The sequence below is a fragment of the Phyllostomus hastatus genome, unplaced genomic scaffold (genome assembly GCF_019186645.2).
Source record: "Phyllostomus hastatus isolate PE091 unplaced genomic scaffold, TTU_PhHast_1.1 phas_scaffold_46, whole genome shotgun sequence".
NCBI lineage: Eukaryota > Metazoa > Chordata > Mammalia > Chiroptera > Phyllostomidae > Phyllostomus > Phyllostomus hastatus.
This window is the reverse complement of record NW_025334032.1, coordinates 45,162,284-45,185,784: the sequence shown is the minus strand read 5'-3', so window position 1 is coordinate 45,185,784 and position 23,501 is coordinate 45,162,284. Positions and strand designations below refer to the sequence as shown.

The window sequence follows — 23,501 nt, the reverse complement described above, 5'->3', positions numbered from 1 at the left end:
CAAACGTGCCCGCTGAGCGGCCCCCGCCCTTCCCGCGACTCTGCCCCAGACGCTCATCCGTAACCCGGTTTCCAGACCGGCCCAGGGGCTGTGTTGAAACCGGCTCCCTCCACCGATCGCCCTTCACCCTTCCTCGCACGGCTGCGCGAACCTGACGAAGAGGCGCGGCCTCCTCTGCACCCAGGGGCACTCCGCACCATCCAGACGTGTGGATACACAGCACGAGCTTTAAAACGGGCCACGCACTTGGAGACTCTTCGGGTGGCTGTTTAAATGCACCCCTTGTGGCCGCCCTCTGTGAGCGGGGAGTGAGGCCCTTCTGGACAGCGGCGGGCCTCTCCTCGGCAGCAATTTGGAAGCCGGGCAGATCAGCTGGGGCCTGCTGGCTCGGCCACCCTCACACCGCGTCCTGGGGAGACGGGGTGCGACTCGGGCACACTCGTGGGCGGCGGGAGGGAGTCTGGAGCGTTCCTCAGGGGAAAAGCCGAAATAGCCCGAGGAAGGCGGCCAAGGAGCTGTTTCCAAAAACAAACGCGGCATTCTGGCTCGACATGTAAATCGGCCGCTTTCTCGCCATGGCCAGGTCTGCCGTCCTCGTTTCAATGCACGCAGCAGCGAATCCTGTGGCACCTGGGACACCCCCCATGCACCCCCCCCACCCCACCGCTGTATGTATGTCTCTCCTTGCCTGGCTGTTTGGATGAGGTTTTTCTGCGTCTCATTGTTCTCTGCATCCCTCCCGCTTCCCTCTCTCCTTCTTTCCCTGGGCCCCCTTCCTCGGTTCGCTCTGCCAGCATCTGGAACCCCCCGGAGCTCTTCCTCGCCCCACTGTCTGCCCTCGTCCCCGAGTCCCTGCCTGGCGACACAGCCGCCCCCCCAGCCCCTGAGCCGTGCGCAGAAGCGAGGCGCCCGCGGCTCCCACGGCCCCGGGGCCCCCACGGCCCCCTCTGCCCGCGTCCCAGCAGGGCAAAGGCCCAGCGGCCTGCAAAGCATTGCGCCCGCCGCTCCCAGGGGGTCAGAAACTGCCCGAACCCCTACTCCCCTTCAGGAGACCAGCCGTGCGAAAACGAGAACAAGGATACGAACAGAGTCAGAAGAAAAAGAACAACAATACTTCGGCCGAACGGGGTTAATAACTACCAACACCGCTAACTCTCTTCTTACGTCTGCACCACAGAGTGTGGGGGCTCAGAAATGAACCTGCCGTGGGTTTTCTGAGAAGCTTCCTTACAAGTTCCAATTCATGTCTAACGGAATATCCAAATGGAATGGAGAGCCAAATGCGTCAGGCCACATCACCAGCCTATCAAAGCGCTGCGTTCTCAACAGGTGCCAGGACAACGCACCGAGTCTGCGCATGGCGCCTGAAAGCACGTTGACTGACTCCTCCTACGAGCTGCCATCAGTGTTACTTTCAGGAGCCTGGCCCGCTGCCGTGCACTGCGCTTAGAGGCACGTTGGGCAGAAAAGCACATTCTTTTCCAACAGGCAGCTGCCCTGAATGCTGTGTAAAGTTCATTCACTCATTTGCATATTTGTCGACCTCTTCATGAGAACAGAAAGTCTTTAAACCCCGAAGAAATGGACTTCCCGAGAGCGGCTTTGGGGGCCCTGGCGGACAAAGGCAGAGACTCGCGGGTGGGGGAGCGTGTGACGGCCCTTCTGGGAGGTCTCTCATGCAGCAGCCACAGCGGCAGCGACCTCTTTACCTGGTGACTTAGCCGCCCCGGTCCCGCCGCACGCACGCCGGCGCGGGGCTGGGCGTGGGGGCACGGGAGGAGCACTGTGCACAGTGGACCGCGAGTGCCTGGCACTAACGCCGTTGTCGCCACCGACACAAGAGGAAGGCTCGGAAGCTCCGGCAGGCCGCCTCTCTTATCACCCCCCCCCCCCCCCGAGAGAGGCTTCTCCTACGTGAGTTAAATGTGACGCTCATCTAATTAAAAATAAATGACAAGTGTGCGGAATATGGAAGCGGAGTGAAGCTGCTTCTTATGAACAATGACATTTAAGCGCATAAGTGGATGATCAGGCCCACGGACTCACTGCGATCGCTGCTTTATCCACATGAAACTTATGAGTAAGAATTATTAATAAGATTAATTGAATTATTAATGAGATTTCTTAATCAGGATCATTTTGATCTTAAAAGTGAATTTTAGTAATGTTTTAATGACATGTTTTCATTATAGATTCTTTTTTTCTTAACTTACAGCTTTTCAACAAATTCGAGTGAATTCTTGCCTGTAACTTTGAGGATTTCCTACCAATGCCGGGGGGGACTGTTCTGAATGTTTTGCTCTTTAAATTAGGAATTCCACCCCTGATCCGTGAGAGAATGCCCACTCAAGCGCACTTTTCAGATGCTAGATCACGTGGTACTAGAAGAGCATTCCCCCAGAGAAACTTCAGGTCTGTAGAGCACTGAGGTTCATCTTAACACGCAACAGTGGCGTTCACTTGAAGCCTGCTCTAATTTCCGTGGTGGTACTATGACGCGTTCGGAGCAGTTTGCATGAATAAACAGCATACAAATCCTGAAAATAAAACGCAGCTTGTGGCGGGTCTCGGCAGTCGGTGGGAGCCGCCCAGCTGTCCCCTGCGGCAGGCGCCGAGGGGACCTCAGGGGGCCCTCACGCTTCCGGAGAAGCGGACAGGCCACGGCAAAGACTGTCAGAGACTCGGCCCCCTTTGTCCACCGAGCACGCGGTCGGTGCTACGAGGACCGTGGTTTGGGGCTCTCGGTCTGGTTATCCACCCGCCGGCCGCCCTGCCTCCCTGTCTACCTGGGAGCCAGGTAACCAGTCTGGGTGTCTGCAGCTGTTCTGTGACTGCCCAGAACTCCGTCTGGTCTGCAGACCTCTGACACGTGCCGGCAGGGGTCTCCCGTCAGTCAGCCCGCACCAGGCAGTGCTGTCCGTCCACCTCCCCTCGGTGACCCTACACTCCTCCTTTGCAGAACGGACGTGCCCGCCGTGACTCTGTCGCCTGGGCCTCCCAGGTGAGAGGTGCAGTAAGGCAGAGAAGGCGGCCAGGCTGGTTGTACCGACTGTGGGGCTTTCCGAGCGAGCGCGAGTCAGCCGCAAACTCCGTGATGTTAGTTCTCTCAACACCGCATTTCACGACAAACGTCAGCGACTGTCCGGAACGCCCAACCTGCCGCAGACCCCGGGAGTAGAACCTACGGCAGACGACGGCATTCCCAGGTGGGCTACGCCACTCGCACTTCTTTAGAGAGATAGTGACACACACACACACTGAGAATACGAAAACAACCTCCCAAGTCAAAGCCCGTCTGGGCCGTGCAGTCTAACAGGACGGCACAACTCCCGTCTCTACCTCCTCGCGCTTCCCTCGGTGCTGACTGCGCTCCCCGGGGCCCCCCAGAAGTAGGGGGCACTCGGGGCGCACGTGCCGACACTCTGCCGGGTGCACACACGGCACCCAGCGCCCTCTCCTTCGACAAAGGGAGCCGTGCACCGCGGTGGTTTGGGACGTGGGCTCCGGGGTCGGGCGTCCAAGGCCGCATCCTCCTCTCCCGCTCAGGAGCCGCGGGGTCTTGACTGTGTTCTGTCACCCACCCGTGAAGGGGGGACGGTCACAGTGCCCACCCCACGGCATTGCCGAGAGGGGTACGGGTGTTAGTGACCGGCACGGGGGGCCCGGCCCGGAGCGAGTGACCCCCAAACGGGGACCGCCCTGGTCATGGCTGCTGTGTGCTGCTCAGACTCCGGGGCAGCCTGCTTCTGCACACGAGGCTGCTGCCAGGGAGCTGACCTGTAGACACGGGTGTGCGTGCTCGCATTGCTACACATTATTCTGCGGTGCGTCAGGTGATGTGACGAAAATAAAGCAGGGAAGAGGGCTTGGGGGGGCCATCCTCTGTGGGCTGTCACCCCCCGGGCGGCCAGTGTGGCTGCAGCCCAGTGAGGGAGGAGCGGGGGAGGGGGAGGAGGTCGGAGGGAAGAGGACCGGTCTGTCCCTGCGTCCTTGCTTTGTTCTGGTGGCTCTGGGAAGGGAAATGGCACCCTGAACAGTGTCCCAGAGGGAGCTTGCAGAATTGCAAAGTTGTGGAAATGGACCCCCAAGGTGCATTCAGGACAGACTGGAAACCTCAGTGTGTGTGAGGCATTTGATGGCGAAACAGGCAAAGGAGGTCCGGCCAGATGACCAGTGTCCACACAGCTGCCTGTGTCGGAGCACCATCCTGACCACTGCGGGTGCCCCTCAGGGCACAGCTGGGGGGCCACTGGGTCTTCACAGGCCACTGGGCCTTCCACAGCTGTTTGTGGAAGCTGTTCTGTACAGAACAATTAGCAGCTCATTCTCCAAGCCGGCGTGGCTACGAGAAGGACACTGTGCGTGAGTGAGCACACACGGAAAAGCCGTCGAGACAATGGTTCTTCTTTCCGAAGACGATGAACGTCTTCGGCATCGCCTGACCTCTTGAGGTCGAACAGGCAGACGACACAGATGTGCCAGAAACGTGAGGGTCGGCTCACTGGGCACGCAAGGTTCTCGGCGCCCAGGGAGCCAGGGGTCAGAGGGCGCCGGGTCGGCTGCCCTCCTGGAACCCGAGGAGCACCGCCTGCCACTCAACACGCTCCGTTGAAGAGACGCAAGGGGCTCCTCGTCCTCACTGTCCGCCTCGCGCTTCCTCCCGCGCCCACGGCGGGGGCGGGGGGCCCACGTCCTGCCCCCGCCCAGCCCAGGTGCGGCGGGACCCACCACCCCGCCTGCATCCCAGCACCTAGGGCACGCCCCCTGGTTCCTGGGGTGGGGGGGATGCTACCGAAGTCAGTCCTGGTGTCGCCAGAGCCTCGCGCGCACACACACAGGGGCCTCCACGCAGCACAGGGGGTCTGGGGCACCACTCGTGCTTGCTCCCACCCTGTGAGTGAGCCAGCCACTCAAGGCCGAATGAAGAAACGCAAACGTGGGAGGAGGTGTTTTCTCCTCCCTGAACGTTTGCCCCACATTCGCAGGGTGAGGCCGAGGCCTTGGGTCGTGACCAGGGTTAGAGCAGGTCATTGGGCTGTGACCCTGACCCTGGGGGGGCTTCCTGCCCTGACAAGAACCCTGGCCCCCCACCACCCGTGGGCACAGGGCACGTCTGCCACAGGCCAGGGGGCCCCCGGCAGGACCCAGGTGTGCCTTCCCCTGGATCCTGGGCGTCTGGGCTCCAACCTGTGAGAAGTCGGGGTGCGTCGAGGAGCCCCCCAGTCTGGTCTGTGTGTCAATACTACATTTTGTTCCAACAGCCCCCGCAGCCTCGGACACGGGGCTTCCACACCAGGTAAACCCTGGTGGGTCCGATGCCACCTTTCGCTACCCCGGCTGCTGCTCTCTCAGCACCGACAGCCTTGGGGCAGTAGCGGCCCCGACCGGCTGCCCGCCAGTGCCCCTGTCGAGTGGACACCGGACTTGTTGAACATTTGTGTGGCGTCGCCGATGCAAAACACATCATTTGACTGGCACCTCCGTCTCTATCTCTCTCTGTCGGTATCTCTCTTTTTTGTTAAAGACTTTATTTATTTATTTGTTTATTTATTTATTTATTTATTTCGGAGAGATGGGAAGGGAGGGAGAAAGAGCGGGAGAGAAATATCACTCGGTTGCCTCTCTCTCGCCCCCTACTGGGGGCCTGGCATGCAACCCAGGCATGTGCCCTGACTGGGAATGGAACTGGCAGCCTTTCGCTTCGCAGGCCCGTGCTCGGTCCATGGAGCCACACCGGCCACGGCTCCGTCTCTGTCTCTTAAGCAGCCAGGAAGTCATCTGGGTTTGAGTGCTGGAGGGAAGTCTCTGAAATGTGTGCTGATGGGACACGTCCCCGACAAACATCTCCGATGACTCAGGTGCGGGGACGGCTCCCTGTGCACGCCGGCGCGGGCCCTGGGCTGTGGGGCTGGGTGCGCACACACCCGGCTCAGCACCCCGAAGTGAGGGAGCATCTCCAACAGCCAGGAGATCACTGACACGTGTGTACAGATGCCACACAAATAAACGCAGTAAAGCTGCTCTTCAAGAGTGCAGGATTAATGGTGTGCACCCGATATTTCTCTCCCAGAAATTTCTCTTTAAAGCTAATTATCCATGCAGAAAAAGGACTTAATAACCAGCGAGGCCTGTTCAAGAGCAATTCTCGAATAAATACGCTGTTGTTTATCTCCATGCAAGGAAACACACCCGGCCCGAGGCCACTGCGGAAATACACACACACATACACACACACATACATACATCCATGTACAATGGAAACAAACGCCCTGCCCGTGGGCCTGTCGCGGAGGCGGCCGGTGCAGGGTGCTGGTCTGTGCTCCGACCTGGGCACCAGCGGGGACGGCGCAGAAGGGACGTCCGGCACCGCTGCTGCGGGTCTCCGTGGCGACGAGTCTCCGAGCGCGCCCCAGAAGGGCCGGAGGGGGCTCTGCCTGCAGCAAACGCCATCGCTGTCTCCCCCTCTGCTGCCGCCCCTGCTCTTGCCACAGCCTCCGACTTCCGCCTGGAAGCAGCTCTTCTCTCTGGGACTCCTCGGGCCAGGGCGGGGGCTGCCCCTCGGTGCCCCTGGGGTTTGTTCTAGGACCCCTCAAGGGTGCTCAAGTCCCTCATGTAAAATGTCCCAGGGTCGCCCCGGCTGGGCGACTCAGGTGGTTGGAGCACCGTCCGGATAACCCGAAGGGTTCCGGGTCCGACCCCAGTCAGGGCGCGTACGGGGGGCAGCCAGGCCGTGTTGTTTCTCGCTCTTCGATGTTTCTCCCCCCACCCCACCCCCCCAAAGCAGTGAGCACGCCCTCACCCTGGACGAGGATTAAGAACACCGGCAAGTATTTGCCGATGGCCGACCCGCACCGTCCCTGTACGGTGCGTCACCTGCAGACCACGGGCAGTGCATGACGCCTGGAGGATGCCGGGAGATTGTCCCGATGGTGCACTGTTTCCGGAATAACATCAAGAAAGAAAATCTCTGTACGCGTCCAGCACAGAGTTGACCATTTGCGGGCAAACTACGCAGCGCACGCCAGCAACAACGTAATGTTTTCCCCACCTGGATAGGTTTTTTTTTTTTTTCAATAATTCGCTATTTTTAAATTTTTCCCCTTTTATTTATTTCTTTTAATTTGCAGTTTACGTTGGCTGTCATTTTAACCGACAACCCTGTGGTTGCCAGGCTGGCGCTCAGTCCACGGAGCCACGCCAGCCAGGTGCTGCTATTTTGTGTGTGTTTCAGGGGCACGGCTTACCGGCCACTACCTGGCGGGAGAGGTAGGTGTTAGGAGAGTTTCTGACAAAGGGGAATGGGAATCGGAAGCAGATGGCCAGACAAATGGGGTCGAACAAGCCAAGCAATTTACGGCCAGCTGGTGAACCGCAAGACCTGACCCGCCCGGACCAAGGGCACCTGAGAGCGAATGGTTCCCTCCTCTCCTCCCTGACCAGAGAGCCAGCCGCTCAAATCTCCCCGCTCGCGGAGAGATAACAGAGACCCACTGAGTGCCGTCAGTGCTGGCCAGACCCAAGGACAGGTGAAGTCAGGGGAAGAGATAACAAAAAATCCAATTAGAAGCAGACACATCTGAGACAGAGCTGACCAGAAAACGACCCTGGGCCCCCTGGGAACTCACTTTGGCGCATGGGCATGCCAAAGAACACACTTGGGACGCAGATGAGTGACCCGCCGGGACCTCCGCTAAGAGAGCTGCGCACAGAACAGAGAGAAAAAGCCCGGAGACAACAGACCCGGCTCGGGCTCCCTTGGGAGCACCCCCACGCCTCTCCTTTCTCAGGTGTGGGCTCCCTCCTAAACTCGAAGGGGCCCCCGGAGACTTGCGACCAGGGGAGCGGTGGGCCGTGGCAGCTGGTCCCGGGCTGGGCCCCGATCCCGTCTCCAAGGCGGCCCCCTTTCCTCTGACTCTCCCGCGAGGCGGCCGCAGCCCTGCCTCGGCTCACTCCCGTCACGTGCGGCCCAGCGCGTCCACACTGCCCAGCGAGGCTTGCTGCCCTCCTGCCCCGTGTCCAGGGAGCCCGAGCAGGTGCCCACCCAGGCTCTCTCCTGCTGCTCCTGTATCTGAAGCCCTTCCTTCGTGTCACCGTCCCCAGCTTTAGTAAACGTGCTCTCAAAGTCCCCTGGACCGTGGTGTGACACCTTTCCTGCACGGAGCCCAGAGCGCACTGACCACTGGCCGGCCGGAGACAGACCCGCTCTGGGCCCAGCCCCTTTCTGGTGACGGGTAGACTGTCACCGAGCCCCACGATCAGGGGACACTCTGTACAGCACTGTCTGACCCCCGGTAATCCCAGTCAGAGGTTGGAGGAGTCTGTGGTTGGTTGAATCTGTGGACACAGGACCCACGGACGTGGAGGGCTGACCGCTGTCATTCCGGACACCTGTCCTGATCTCTGCACACCTGGTCTGTGAGCTTCTATTCAGGACACACACGCATACTTCTGTGAACTGGCAGATTATGCAAAACGCAGTGTTGCGATCAAATGATCTGACTCCCGACACTTTGCTTTTTCCATTCCATCTTTTTCTCTCATCATCAGTTACCCCCCACCCCCAAACAACCGTCTTTATCAGATAAAAGGAGAGGGAATTGAGCTCGAAAAAGAGGAAGGCCAGATCAGGGTGCCCCCTAGCAGTCTCCCCCGGGGTGTGTGCCCCTCTTTAAAATCCCCGCCAGTTGTGACGCTGACCCCGGGGACCAGCGGTGGGGCCGGGCCCGGAACAGACCAGCGAAGACGGAGGGAGCTGTTTCACTGTGTTCCCTTCCATAGCTTTCCAGAGAACCACAAGTGAGCCGTGTACCCTGGCACCGCCTCGCCACCACCCCCTCCCTAAAGCAATTACCCGTAATGGAGCGAGACTATCCGCCCGCAGGGACTGGGAATTACAACCCCGCCAGGGCCGCAGCGCCGCGCCTCTGCCCACGTCAGTGTCCCCGTAAATCGGGGCCCCCGGCAGCGGGGGAAGGGCCGCCCTAAGTCGAGAGAGGAAGGGAGCGTTGGAACAATCCCTCCTTTGAATATCATGTTTGTGCCTGATCTTTCTTCCACGGAGGGCGCTTCCCTGCTCTTTTGATTTAACACCTCTAATTACGTGGAGGGGGCCCGTCCGTTTTCCACGGGAGGGAACCGGGACTCAGAGAGGCGGGGGGGGGGTTCTCGGGGGAGGCCCCCCAGCCGCTGGGCTCGCCTCAGACCCCGCCTTCCGCCTGCGGATCCCGGCATCTCTCGGGCACGTCCTCGGCTTGGCTTCGGCTTCCTATCAAAACGCCTTTCCGGAGGGGCTCGATGAACAGTATCTCCGCGCATTTGAAGCTGCCGGTGTGCTTGACGCTGTGTACTGATTTAAAGGTGGGCAGCGCGGGAATGCCGAGCGGCAGGTAATTGACACCTGTCCTTCCTGGCTCCTGCGAGGGAAAGCAGGACCCGAGCTCGCGGGAACCCGATCGAATCAACACGCTCACACCGAGCGGGTCACGCTTTTCCATCTTCAAGTGCAGATGCCTTGTTTACACACGGGGAATAAACAACTGGAACACGACGTTGTTTTTTCATCCGAATGGCTCTTTGGCGCTTAACAACCCTATTTGGGTGTAGATGTCGCATTTTTTCTGGCTTTCCAAATGACGTGCGTGTGTCCTCCCTCCCTGTCCTGTCGGCCGAACTCCGATCGCACCCCCCCCCACTTCGCTCTCTCTGGGCCCCGGTCTGGAGTGACAATCTGGGGGGGGGACAGGGTCGGGGCCCCTTGCAGCCCGGCAGGCTCGCCAGACTCCGAGAGCCCCGGGCTGTGCACCGAACGGGCTCCAGCACCCCCTCGGGTCGCCGTGTCTGCAGGCTTCACGCGGCTCCGATTCTCCACTTGAAATGCAGAGGAGAGCTCGGCCGACGTCCGCCCTCAAGTGACCTTTGGGATGAAGCTCAGTTGGCTCTTTCGTGTGGGGACCCCCGGTCCTGGGTCCAGGCACGGGCCACTCACAGGGGCCGACACGTGTGGGCAGGAAGTGGGGTGACCACGGCAGAGCGTCACAAACAGACCCACCATGAGGTCCTGCCACCTGCCACTTCCACGGGTGTGTCCCCAAAAACGAAACCGCCCTCCCAAAGAGTGGCCTGCACTCACACGCTCACTGCGGCGTGCATCGATCGCCCCAGCCGAGACGGGGAGACCACGCGCGCCCCTCCACAGAAGAGCAGGTGAGGGGTGAGAAGGTGTGATGGGTGTCACCGTGGGAAGGGACAGAGAGAGAGAGTGGAGTACTACTCAACCACAAGAAAGAGAAGGGAACCCTGCCATCTGCAACGACATGGATGAATCTGGAAGGCGTTAGTTACGCTAAGTGACACAGGCCAGGCAGAGAGTGACTAATAACACGCGGCCTCACCTACATGTGAAATGTATCTGTATGGGTAGACATGTGACAAGCTAGACTCGTGTGTAACAGAGAGCAACACGGTGGTCGCCAGGGAAGAGGCGGCGGGAGAAATGGGGACGTGCAGGTGGAAGCTTACACGCTCCTGGCTGCAAGAAGGTGGAGGAGTCTGAGGATCTGATGCACCGAGCGGCAAGCACGCAGTGCGTGCTCACGGGCTGCTGGGAGAGTAGGTCTGAGTGTCACCACCGCACAGAGAGGGAGCGGAGGGAGGGGACAGAGGGAACCCGCTCATCACGTCCACCTGTATCAAACCATTAAGCTGCAAACCTGAAGCTCACACAGCGTCACACACCCATGGCAGCCCAGTAAGGCTGACCGGGAAACAAAAGGGTCAACGTAACTGAAGCCTACTTCCTGAAGTAAAAATAAGGCACATACATATTCCTTACAAGCCAACAGGGGCATGGTTCTCCCATCCTTATCCCCCCTGGGCGTGGGCGGCCCCCTCCCCAGGGGAGGGGCTTCAGGAAAAGTTTCTTTGTGGAGTTTGTCAGCTCAAATGTACCTCTTTTTTAAAAAATATACTAAAGTTATTGGGGTGACATTGGTTAATAAAAGTATGCAGTTTCAAGTGCACGACTCTGTAATACACCATCTGCACATTGCACTGTGTGTTCACGACTTGGCATTTGCAGTTGAATTAAGAGTTCTGGGTGTAAATCCCATCTTTCTGGGTATAAACTCCTTCTCTCCCTCGGGAAGGAAGGCTCCCAGGGAAAGGTGGGAATCTGACTCACGCTCACACGGCTTCTGCTGCTCGATGGTCTGAGATCGGGGGCCTTACTGCGCATTGCAAGCACATCGCTTTGTTCTGTGTATCTTTAAGATAGGGTCGGTGGTCCCCCTTTCCGTGTGATTAACAGGTAGATTTGGATAGATATAGATACAGATATATAGATGGATGATAGACAGACAATAGCTACGTAAGATAGAGACAGATGGTAGACAAATACAGACAGACCATAGGTGGGCAGTAGGCAGGCACACGAGGCGTAGAGAGATGATGGACAGGTAGATGAGTGATGGGTAGCGGATGGCTACAGGTGACGGATGGCAGATATGTAGACAGGTGGGTGATAGGCTGATAATCAGATGGATGGCAGATGGACACGGATGCAGGAGACACTGACAGATGTCAGACAGATGAGTGACGGGGGTGGAGGGCACACAGATGATGACGGATGACAGATGATGCACAGCAGGGAGACAGCAGGTGGGCAGAGTCGCCTGCTCTGCGCCAGACACCGCGCTGAGGTGAGCTCACGGGAAGGGGGTCAGCGAGCCGCACTCCGATCAGGTGTTTACTATGTGCGGGGCCTGGTGTGTTCTGGGGGCACAGCCACGTACCTGTTAAGGCCCCTTTTCAAAAAACGTATATCCTAAAAAAAACAGCCTAAACGGATCAGCAACTCTTTTTGACCGTTGACATCGTCATGGAAGAGAAGAGACCAGGGTGACGTGGCACATGGCGTTGGTCAGGACGGCAAGGGGGGCTGCGCTTGCTGCAGGGCACCGGGCGGGGGGGGTCTGAGACCGTGGTCTAAACAGTGAGGAGGATGCAGCTGCAAGAATTTCACACATTCATTCACTCATTACCTCATTCACTCATTCCTCATTCTTTCATTCATTCATTCCTTTGCTCACTCATTCCTTTGCTCACTCACTCGCTCACTCATTCATTCACTCATTCACCCATTCACCACATCTATCTATTGAGTCCCCGCCAGGTGCTAAGCACAGTTGGACAGTGAACAGGACTTTAAAGTCCCCACCCTCATTTCTGTGAGAAAATAAATGACATGAATATAAATGTACACACACACACACACGAATATGGTCATTAGGTAATAAAAGAGACAAAGAGAAGGGAGAAAAGGCAGTGGACTGGAAAGTGTGGGGTGCATGTGCCCGTGTGTGTGGTGACTGCTGAGGCGGGGGGCGCGGGTGTTTGAGAGGTGGCCCCCCCGGAGAATGCAGAGGGGGCCGGCAGGACGCTGGCAGCAATGAGAGCTACCTCCCAGGCGCCACAGAAGATGACAGACGTGGAACGGTGGGCAAAGGCATGAACCCAAGCAAAGCCGTGGTGTCACGTGGATCGGGGTGCGCCCAGCGACACCCAGCGCCCAGCAGGAACTGCTGCGGACGGAGGATAAGAAAGGAATGGCTCAGGCCGTCTTGTGTGTGTGTACGAAGCCTGATTCCAACGAGTTTCACTCCCATCAATCCTCCTCATAGAACGAACAGCAACATAAAAGTCGTGAGTGAATGGCACTAGTCTGGCTTTACAGCTGAGAGTTACTGCGCATCGCAGATGGGGCAGAGAGCACCAACAGGATATTTGCTCCCCGCCAGACAGAAGAAGGCTGTTTTGACGGACGACAGTCCTGGGGGAAAGGTTTCCTATGCTGCAGAAGAAACCCCAGAGAAGAGGTGCTAGTTTGCCACTTTCATAGCCAACAGGACTGGAAAACGGAAATAAAGCCCTTTGTTCAACTAAAGCAAGTTCAAACGTGCCGCTGTGCTCTGAACAGCATGCACGTACAATTAAAATGGAGTGGAGCTGTGTCACCCGCCACCGCTGCGTGGAGCCCAGAGCACTACTGCACCGCAGGCAGGTGAAGCGCAGGTGCGGGCGGAGGGAGGGTGGGAGCTGGGTCCTGGCTGAGCACCCTCCACAGGCGGCCGATCGCAAACACGGCTTCAAGGTGCGACGGACCCCGTTTTACTCCCCGGAAAGCACCGCTGTGTTCTTTGCATGGCGCATTCCCACAGCAAGGTTGATGTTCTTCTAACCCGTCCCTGTCTCCTCACGGACAACCCATGAATCAGCCCGTCCGAAAAGTGCAAGGAGCCCCACGGGGTCACGTTCCCCACGCCAGAGCCCACGGAGATGGGCGGAGCACGCTCGTGGGCACACCTGCACGCGAACGCCGCACAGACCCTCTCTGGTGCAGTGCGGACTCTTCCTCCCGTAGTGACAAGTGAACTTGGGTTTTCCCCGGAAGCCACGATTCTCCCAGATGCACGCGGCTCGTTCGGGTGTGGCTTCTACCGTCTTATTGACCTGTCAGGCGGACAGCTCACTCTGAAGCGAACTGCACCCCCTTCGGGCAGTCCGGTAACAGCTGCGCTGTACCGGGCCCCCAGACACGGCGCCTGCCTCTGGAAGGACGTCCCTAAGCCCCCCACCCCCCACCTGTGTCACTCTTGCTCACCTCCTGGACGTGCCCTACCGTTCGCACATCCGAGAACATGGCTGGTTTCCCTTCTCTGGCGTGAGCTTCCTCCTGGCCCTCCTCTTCATCGGCTCTCTCTCCACGAAAATAAGGTAAATGCACGGAACTCAAGGGACATGACCAAATAACCACTATACCAAACAAGCCTAATCACTCGCATTAATTAAATCATCTGAATTAATCTAATTAGTGTGGTGGTTAACCGGGGCAGAGACACGAGCACTCCTGGGGTCGGACCGTCACCAGGGCACGCGCCTGACGGTCAGCGCGGACGCGGCTCCGTTCGCGGCCAGGACAGCACAGGAGGAGAGGGGGACAGGGCGTCCCCCTCAGCCCTGCATGCTCGCAGCTGCGCTGGAGACAGACGACTGAGAACGGGGGAGGGAAGAAATCGGTAAGAATTTATAGGCTCTAGTTCTCCTTCCCTTTATCATTTGGATTAAACTTCACGGTCGTAACTTAAGTTCCCTTGTTTCAAGATGAGCATGTCTCCCTGGGGTCCCCAGGGAGAGGTTCGATCAGTCGGGGGGGGGGGTATGAACGGGGCGTTTGAGGAGCCCTCCGCCCCCCAGTGCAGGTCCACTGACCTGCGACAGGACACTACACTGGGGCGGCCTGTCGGTGACAAGCCGGGCGGGGGCGGGGGTTCCAGTGACAGAGCCTCGCTCCGATGAACGGCTGCCCCCCCTCCCAGCTGTTCCTGGGGCCGCCATAAACAATCTCAGGCCGAGGCTGCCAGTGCCTCCTGGTTTAATAAGAAACACAAACCCTAGAACCTATGTTCTCTTAGATTACAGTCCAGCCGTTCAAAGAGAGATGGGTTCGGAGAAAGGAAGGCCGGTTGAAAGGAAGCAGAGAGGAGTTATTGATGGGGGGAGTCGATGTCGGCAAACTGCACGCCCTCCAGAGGGCGGGCATCCGGGACACGGAACCAACCCTCAGCAGCGAAGGAGAGAAAGACAGTCCCATGTAACGTGGGCACCTCCGTAAACCACCATGTCCCCGGAGGGGATGCGGACGGCCGGTCCCTGCGTGCACCTGAGCCTCGCACCATCGGCCCCCGGGAGGAGCCAGTTCAGACCGCGGACGCCGGTACCTGCCGGGCGGCCGCACACAGGTGTAAGACTTCCTCGCGGATTTTATTGAGACTTTCGGAGAATCTGCAGTCATTCCAACACACACCGTGAGCCAGAGGGCGTGGCGACCACCTAAAACCTGTCAGAGACGCCGTGTGGGGGGCGCACGGCAGGTGCCATCTTTGGAGGGTCACCTGGGATGCAGGTGGATGTGCGGTCACCGCCTCTCCTCCGTGTCCGGGACGCACCAGGCAGCATGCGCGACGCTCCCCCTGCATCTCCGGAGGGTCCAGAGTCCCTCTGCCCCGGAGCTCAGCCAGCTGCCACACCCCTTACGTCTCCGCGTGGCCAGCACACGGGTTCCCTTCCTGAAGTCCAGCCTCAGCCACCAGCACCTCCCCGCTGGGCCCACCCACTCCGTGTGTCTCCAGCTTCCCCCTCCGTGAGGGATCGCCTAGGACTCCACTTTCCTGCCGCTGTTCCGTGACTGCACAGGCTCCCCTCACAGGACGGAGGCTGACACATTTTCAGGCTTCTCCTGACTCCTCCATTCAAAGGCGTCCGAAAGAAAACCGTGAGACTGGGGGGTGGGCGTTTTCCTGAAGTCCCCTTGGTGCTCTGAGTGCACGATTCTTCGAGTCCGTTTCCATACGTCTTCGTGTCGAAGCTGATGGAGTTCACTTGCCCACTGAGGTTCCTCGTGTCGGAAGTGGGGGACTTTCATCCAATTCGTGAGGAAGCTACACGTGATTAATCGGTTTAATCGTTCCGGTTCCTGACTGACCTTGCTCCCGGACCCATCTTCGATCGCAGAGGATAATTTAATCGCAGGAAGCAACCCTGCCCCCCTGACGGCCCGTGGGCTCAGCCATCGACCGCCCGGCGCCCGAACCCCGTGCTCTCCAGGGCTTGAGGTTTGCACCCCGTCCGACCAGGAGACTTACTTGTCTTATAACTCTGCAGAGTCGGTCATGACGCCTGGGCTGCTGGAAGAGAGGGGTGGGCATGTGGGGGGACACTGACACTTCCGGAACCGTGGGTGGTGCCCCTCCAGTCACTTCCCCCAGTGGAGGCGTGCCCTCTCCACTCACTTTCCAGAGTGAGTTTTCACATCGTGGATCTATTATGCCCGGTGGCTGCAGACTGAGACCCCCCACAAAGCCGCTTCCTGCCCACTCGGGTTCCCGCACGACTTCACGTGTGTGGTCGAGTCACCCTCTACCTTGGTTTTGCATACTTTAACAGATGCTCTTTCCTAGTTGCTGCAGGAACGGTACGTGTGAATGGCGTGGTAGGTGGCGGACGAGCCAGCTAGCTTTGCTCCTAGCTCCGGTGAGACCGCCCTTCCCCGCGGGCCGGAAACGCAGCACCCTCCCCGGCCAGGGCCCCCGGGGGGGCCCTTTCCCGCCACTTCAGCTCCGGCGGTGACAAGGGCACGCTGACAAAGTGTGAGCATAACTCACCCCCCTGGAGTATGAAGCGGTTTATACAACCGCCTGCATTCCTGCCCCAGGGGGACGGGCCCTTGTTGAGAAAACAAGGGTTTTCAACAATGGCAAAACTGCATTATTGCGTTTCACGACAAAGGAACAAAGTGACCGGAGCAATCACACCTCGTGGTTTATTAAACCTCCGTGCGGGGGTCGGAGGGTCACGGGGCTCTTCCTCCGCCTGCCGAAGGGTGGCCGGTGGCAGAGATGGGCGCGCGCGCGGGGAGGAGCGAGCGCCTCCGCTCCGCAGCGGTTTCGCACACCCCCTGCTCCAGGGCGGTCCAGACCCACCGCGCAGCAATGGCACTGCCGCGGCAGGCCCTCCGGAAGGAGAGCCTGACGACGGGCGGCGTCCCTAGCAACCGGCAGCGCGCACAGTGACCGACGAGGATATCGGGAAGCAAAACGAGTTATGTATTTCGTATCAGGAATACAAAACGAATTTACCCGCCTGCAAAAACGTGTTATATACTCGAGATTTCATCTCGTTACTCAGAACCAGGTGCGATTTAAAACACGCGAGTTGTTTATCCCCGGAATTTTCCTTTTAAGGGTTTGGGCCGAGGCTGGGTGACGGGTAACGAGGCTGTGAACGGGGGTGACTGAACTTCCCGGCCCCGGAGAGCACAGGCTGCGCGCGGCTGAGGAGGTTCTGCCACCCTTCGCCAGCAGGCAAACCTGAAAACCGTGACTAATTCCTCAGGGTTTGGATGTGGCCGCGTGGTAGGCATAGGGACTCTGAGGCCATGATATTCTATAAATTGGCAGGCTATTTCTTTATCTGAGCCTCCGTGACTTTGCCTTAAGCAAAGGCAAAGGGCCGATGACCTCAGTGGCCAATGACCTCAGTGGCCGATGACCTCAGTGGACCGTCCCCGTGGCCCAGGCTCGGAAGAGGTCCGGGACGGAGGTGCTGGGCTTGACCGCTGGCATGTCCCTCCTCCGTCATTCTCGCCTTCGATGGGTCGAACGCCCTACTACCGTGAAGGGGCGAAAATCTGTTTCCACTCAACCCTCGGTGAACGGTGCCGCCCTCACTCCGGCACCCTGCCCGACACACCCCTCCCTACGCGGGCACGCCCGCGGGCTGGAGCGCCCTCTAGGGCGTGGGGAGAATTCCCCCCCCCCCCCCCCCACAAAACAGCTGTGGGTTTCCTCAGGGCCAGGCCGCTAAACCCGTGAATGGGACGCGGAGAACAAAGGCCCGGCTGAAGGAAAGGACGGGCTCGCTCTGTCACTGTCCCGCAGGCCACCGCACAGCCAGGACACGCGGCCGCTGCACGGACGAACGTGTGGGCAGCCGTGCTTGTGTGACTGCATCTGCCAGGGAAGGACACGGACAAACACGTCTGCCCTCGTGGAGTCTGCAGGGGCGTTGGGGGTAGGACATAAGTACGAACACATGTGTGTGCACGCTCCCAGGAACATGCACAAGTTCACGTGTCTATACATGCTCTCCATGGTGTATTGCAAGTGACACAGAGGGAAACGGAGCCGGTCACAGGAAGACACCGGGTAGTGGGTGGATGGCCACAGTGACACAGTCAGTGCAGGGGACCCGCGAGAGCCCGGTGGAGAAGGTCGTCCTTGGTCGGTGACCTCAGGGAGGCGGGGGCGAGGCTCCCTGGGCAGCGCTCCGCAGAGGGAGGGAGGAGAGAGCAACGGCTGGGACCCCAGGGCGTCTGCGGCCGTCATCAAATAGCCCCTGAGCCTCAGGACAAGGGCAGGGGCGGGGCAGGTGGCAGTGGGGTGGGAGGGGGCGGTCTGTGGTCTGTAAGGAGTGTGGACTTGGGCCGTGAAGGGAAACCGCTGAAGGTTTTTTGAGCAGCAGAATGGTGTGATTCCACCGACATTCCTCCACGATCACGGGGTGTGTTGTGTGTGAAGGTAGACTGCGGGGAAACCGAGGCAGGGCGAGGCGGCCAGGCCGATGCCACCACACCCACGAGGAGCAGGGGTGGCTTGGAGCTGAAGAGAAACGGCCCACGCTGTGATTACGTTTCTGAGAGGCTCAGAGGACAGTGAAGAAGCAGAGACACGAGATGAACGTTATTTTTTTCTCCTTTGGCATGTGGGGGTGTAGGTAAGGAGAGAGTGTTACACACCAGTGTATCTCATGTGTTCTTAAACCCTTCTGCACTGAAGGAAACAATGGCTGCGGACACAGCAATTACTGCGGTAAGTGGGAGAGTATAGCATGACCCCGGGCAGGAGGAGGAGGAACGTTTTATGGGGCATATTTTTAAAGATCTCTGGAACGGCATATTTTAGAAACTGGGTTAACTGGTCACACCATGTTGCAAAGATAACTCGAACATTATGTGGCTATGATTGCATCTTTGTGCAAAGTTGTTCAGACATCATTTTGCCGTTTCATTCTGGAAAAAAAAAAGGAGCTACAAAAGTTTGAAATCTGCCCTCGCGAATGATTATGTCTGGCACAACAGAGGAGCCAGGGAAACGGAGCTGCTGGAGCCGTTTCCAAGCACAATGTCCAATCAGCGGCTCTTCACTGCCGGACTGTCTCTTTGGCAGCGGGGAACGAGTGTCATCCTGTTTTGCTTCAGGTGTTTTTTTTAAGGGAGGGGAAAGAAACAAAAGGATTGCCCCCAGAAACAAAGAGCAATGAAAGGGATGGCTGATAGTCAAAGCGGAAAAATTCTAGGGTCATTTATTCCGTAATGTCCTGTTGTTATTTTTTTCCTAAGGGGGTATAAGATGATGCATTCTATTGCTCGACTTTCCTGCAGTTGTTTTTTTTTTAATTCAGCTTCCCATTAAACAAAGATTCTGAATCCCATACCCGGCCCTGCTCGGGCCCACACCGCTGTAACTGCAAATGGCCAGGACGCCGCGTGGCCCACCCGTCCCCCCCCGAGTGAGCTACGGCAAAGCAGTGCTGTGTTTGCAAAGCCGTCCGTCTTTACCTCGGCCCGGGCACGCGAGCTCCAGCTGAAAAATGACAGCCGGGGCTCCCTCCTCCTCCTCCTCCTCCTCCCTGCAGGTTTCTGTTCTCCGGCGTTAGAAGGCACCGATGGGTCTTCTAGCCTAGTGATGCCCACACCCACTGTGCGAACACCGCCTTACGCCCGGGAGAGTGCCGAGAAGAGGAGGAAGAAACCACGTCTAGGGTCGCCATCATTTACAAACAGAGGGCAGGGACTGAGGGAGCCCTCGGGGCTGTGGGGGCCCAATCTCAGAACGAAGACAGAGGGCCCACCGCCGCTGGGTGGGGGGAGGGGGTCTGGGGGCGGGCGTTTTCTGAGTGTGTTCCTTTCAGAGAAGTGTTCTCTGCTGCCTCAGGTGCCCCTGGGGGTCATCCCCTTCCGCAGGTGGAAACAATCAGAAAGTTAGAGCGTTACACAGAATTAGTGCCTTCATTATCTGCTTTTTTCCCTTGAAAACGTTATTTATCGATAACTAATTAAACTGGTGAAAAACCTGAAGTTGTAAATCTTTCATTCTTTATCAGCAGAGGAAACCGCCCTCATTGTGTACGAGAGTGGAAGTGCGCCCATGGGTCCCTGCCACCGTCCCACCCTGTGCGGCGACCTTTCCGTGTGCTAAGAGGATCGCCGGGGGGCTGATGGGTAACGAGATCGGGGCTGGATAGAGACGCTGACCGACCAACGGAGCGATTCTAGAGAGGAACGCACGGAGGCCCCTCAGACGCCGCGGGGAGGGATGAAAGAGGGACTCTGTGGGGTTCTGTTCCAGGGCACAGAGAGAGTCCGGTGCTTCCCCTCCGTTCCTGCCTCCAACCAGGGAGCCCTGGCCGAGTGCTTGTTGGCCTGGGCGGTCGGAGGGCGGGGAGGGGGCTCGGTGAGTGAGTCCCCGTGGTGGGGGGAGCACATGGGCCCCTTCCCAGAGCAGGACTCAGCCTGCAAGGAGCTCGTCTCAGACCAGCTGTGCGCCCCGGCAGGTCTGGGAGGAGGAGGCAGGTGGACCGGCGGGGAGATGGGCTCCTGGGAGGCTGGAGGCTGGGACAGCGGGCCGCCGCGGTGTCCGGACACAGACGCTGCTTGTCTGTCAGCCACACAGACACGGAGCTTGTTGCTGACGAGTGTGCCCGCCCCTGTGGTGCGTCGGCACAAACGCTGGAAGCACACGAGCCACGGAGTCCCCACCTACCCTGTTGTAGCACCCAGTACCTCTCACATTCCAGGACCGGAACGGTCTGGCCATGGTGGTGAGGTCGGTCCCCATCATGACGCTGCCAGTTGGGCAGCGGTCCCGCACCCTCTGGTCCCCCTGGCGAGGCCCCTGGGACGGTCCAGGGAAGCCCACCGGAAGGGCCTTAGTGGGGAGCTGACGGAGTCGGGAGACGTGATTCCTCGCCTTGTCCAGTGTTTGTCTCATTTTCAACTGTGGGTCTTTGTGTGGAGTTTGCTGTCTCCGGCTCATGCTGGCCTTCCACGTCTTCTGTCACCTCACAGGGTCCCGACAGGACCCAGCCACTCGGGGGGAGAAGATGGGAAGTGGGCCCTCTTCCAAAGGGGCTGGTGACGGCAGGGTCACTGTGCAGCTGCCTCCAGGCACGGGGCGGTCACATTGGGGTGAGTCCCAGCTGAGATGGTAGGAGGCGGCAGGGGAGAAATTCTTGCTGAACTCCAGAGAAAAGGGGTGGCAGAGGTTCGCCCCTGTGAGAAGAGCTGCACCTCTGGTGTCTGAGCCTTGGGGCACGGCTGGTGTGAGGGCACTTGGCAGGCCGTGGGAGGGGTAAATGCCAGACTCATGCTCCGACTTCCCTCGGGTCCCTGTTGGCCTTCTGTGGGAAGACACTGGTCACCGCCGTCCTCGAGTCCAGCCTGAGTGAAGGGCGTGGACCAGCACCTGCGGGTGGGCACGGGCGAAACCTCTGGCAGGAAGGATGACCCCGGGGCCTTGCGGTCACATCGTACTCTCTGCGGGGCCTCGGAAGAGGAAGGAACGACGGAGGAGGGAGAGAGCTGGGACGGAGGCCAGCAGGAGCCATGCGGGGCAGGGGCTGACGGGCCCTCAGACCCGGCCGGGCATGTCTCAGGGACGTCTGGTTGTGCCCTTCACAGCCCCGGCGGGAGGAGGGCCAGGGCGGCGGACGGTGCGGCTGGTGCCAGAGCTGCTCGTGTCCTCGGAACTGCCGGACACCGTCCTCGGCTGTGGTCAGCTCCCGGGGTCAAGCCCGAGTGCTGGGGACTGAAGTCCACGGAGCGGGGTGAGGCCCGTTCCGGAGGCCCCCACGTGCGATGGGGACGACGGGCTGAAATCCGTAGCTGGTCTCGACACGGCCACTCCCACTGAGGTCCACACAGCAGGCATCAGCGCGTAGGAAACCTACACGTCACTCCCACGTGCGGCCTCCTGGCTCACGGAGGTGGCAGGAGAGCCGTGAACTGCTCAGAGAGAGGAGGGGCCTGCGGCTTCCGGGGTCAAGGCTCACGCCCCCCGCCCCCTGGCACCTGTCCTGGATGGGATCTGGGGGCCCGGGTTCTGGGTCCCCCACCCAGATTGACCGGCCTATTTCCTGGGACCTGAGAAAGCAAGTTCAGGGAAGAGAGACCTTTGCCATGCTTGGTGAGCCCACTGCTTACACTCTTTGCCTCTTGCTGTCTCTGTATGGAAACTTCCTAACGGGCCGGCTCTGCCGGACGTCACCCACTGGCGTAGGAATTCACAAATAACCGGCTTGACCTGCTCGACAAAGAGCATTGCTATTTTAATTTTATAAATGAGGAAACTTGGCCGGAATTAGATACATAATTTTACAGCTCTTGAATCCTTGTCTCTCTGGCTTCAAAGCCTCTGTCCTTGTCTCTATGAAACATTTAATTGAGTTTGGTCACACCTTCTGCATAAATAACATCACCATTTATTTTCCCATGGGTCTTAGAAGGCTCACCGTTTCTTCTATTCCTTATTTTCCCTAGTGATTAATTCTCATGTCTGAAAAAAGAATTGTCTAATACTGTTGGGGGAAAGTGCAGAACACTTCTTAAAACCAAATGAGTAATGACTTCTTTGTGCATTTGCATTCAGATAAGAACAGAACTGTCTCCTTCCAAAAGACTCCTGTCTATATGTTAGACTAGCCGGCAAGTCTGGTTTGCTATTGATCTGCTGCTATTGGCTCTAATATCGGCTGGATGTCAGGGTTCACCTGATGGGTGCTTCCCCGTTACCGTGGATCATTCTGCAGGGTTCTTAACCCTCAGACATTAATTCCGCAATCATTAGAAGTACCACAGCTCCCTCTCTATGGAGTATCCTGAATTAAACGCTCACAATAACAAAATATTAAAACTTAAAAAAAAAATGGCGTCCTCCCTTCCTCTTCTCTCAGCTGTTTCCTTCCTTCACGAGCCCTGCCTAATTTGGATGGACTCTGCCCGCGATGGGGGATCAGACCGGGAGCTCAGCGGGGACGTTTGCAGATGGATGGTGTTGTTCCTGGGGGTCTAAGGGCCCGAGTTTCAGGCAGGGCTCGGGGAACGCACCCCGCTGTAGGCGGATGTTCGCACACCCCCAACACGTATGTATTGGAATCCTAACCCACACCTTTATGGGATCTGGAAGGAGCGCCTCTGAGGGGTGGTCAGTCAGCGAGGGCGGAGCCCTGGCGATGGGACCGGTGGTCTCGTAGGAGGGGGCAGAAAAGATGCTCCCTCCCGCTCCTTCCCTCTCTCTCGCTCTCTCTCTCTGTCTCTGTTCCCCTGCCCCGACCCCCCCCCCCACCTTTCTGGAGATGCGACCACAGGCAGACCGCCACCCGTGCGCCAGGAGGGGAGGGCTCACAAGATGCTGAACCTGCTCCCCCTTGGGGTCGGCCGTGCCAGCCTCCAGAGCCACTTCCGGCGAGGGCACCTCGTTAGAGTCGCCTCGGGAGTCTAGACCACGCCCTGTGCCGGCGCAGGTGTCCCGGGGGTCTGGGGGCCCTCTCTGCCCCCTCCCGGTGTTGGGGGGCAGGGTCCCCGGACTTCCGTTACACGGACAGTTGGAAGGAAGGAAGCCCTTAAGTGGGGACACCGAGGAGCACGGGTGGTCACCCTACGGTGTGATGGTTAGAGGACGTTTATTGTCGTTTGTTGTTCATTCGTCAGTTTCAGTGGGAGACTCGTCAGGGAGAGAACCTGGTGCAGGAGCCCGACGCACCAGGCAGGTGAAAACACAGTTGCTCCAGCTGGGGGCGCTCCAACACTCATCCTGAGCCCGCCCTCCACCTCTGCCCACAGCCCCCCTCACGCCCCAAAACAGCACACTCAGACCCAAACGCGGGGGAGG

General features: G+C 58.7%; 1 protein-coding gene across 1 annotated transcript in view; it reads right to left on the bottom strand.

Moving 5' to 3' along the window:
* CSMD1 (CUB and Sushi multiple domains 1) overlaps positions 1-23,501 on the bottom strand; it is a 687,628-nt gene that overhangs the window by 230,538 nt on the left and 433,589 nt on the right. The window lies entirely within an intron of this gene.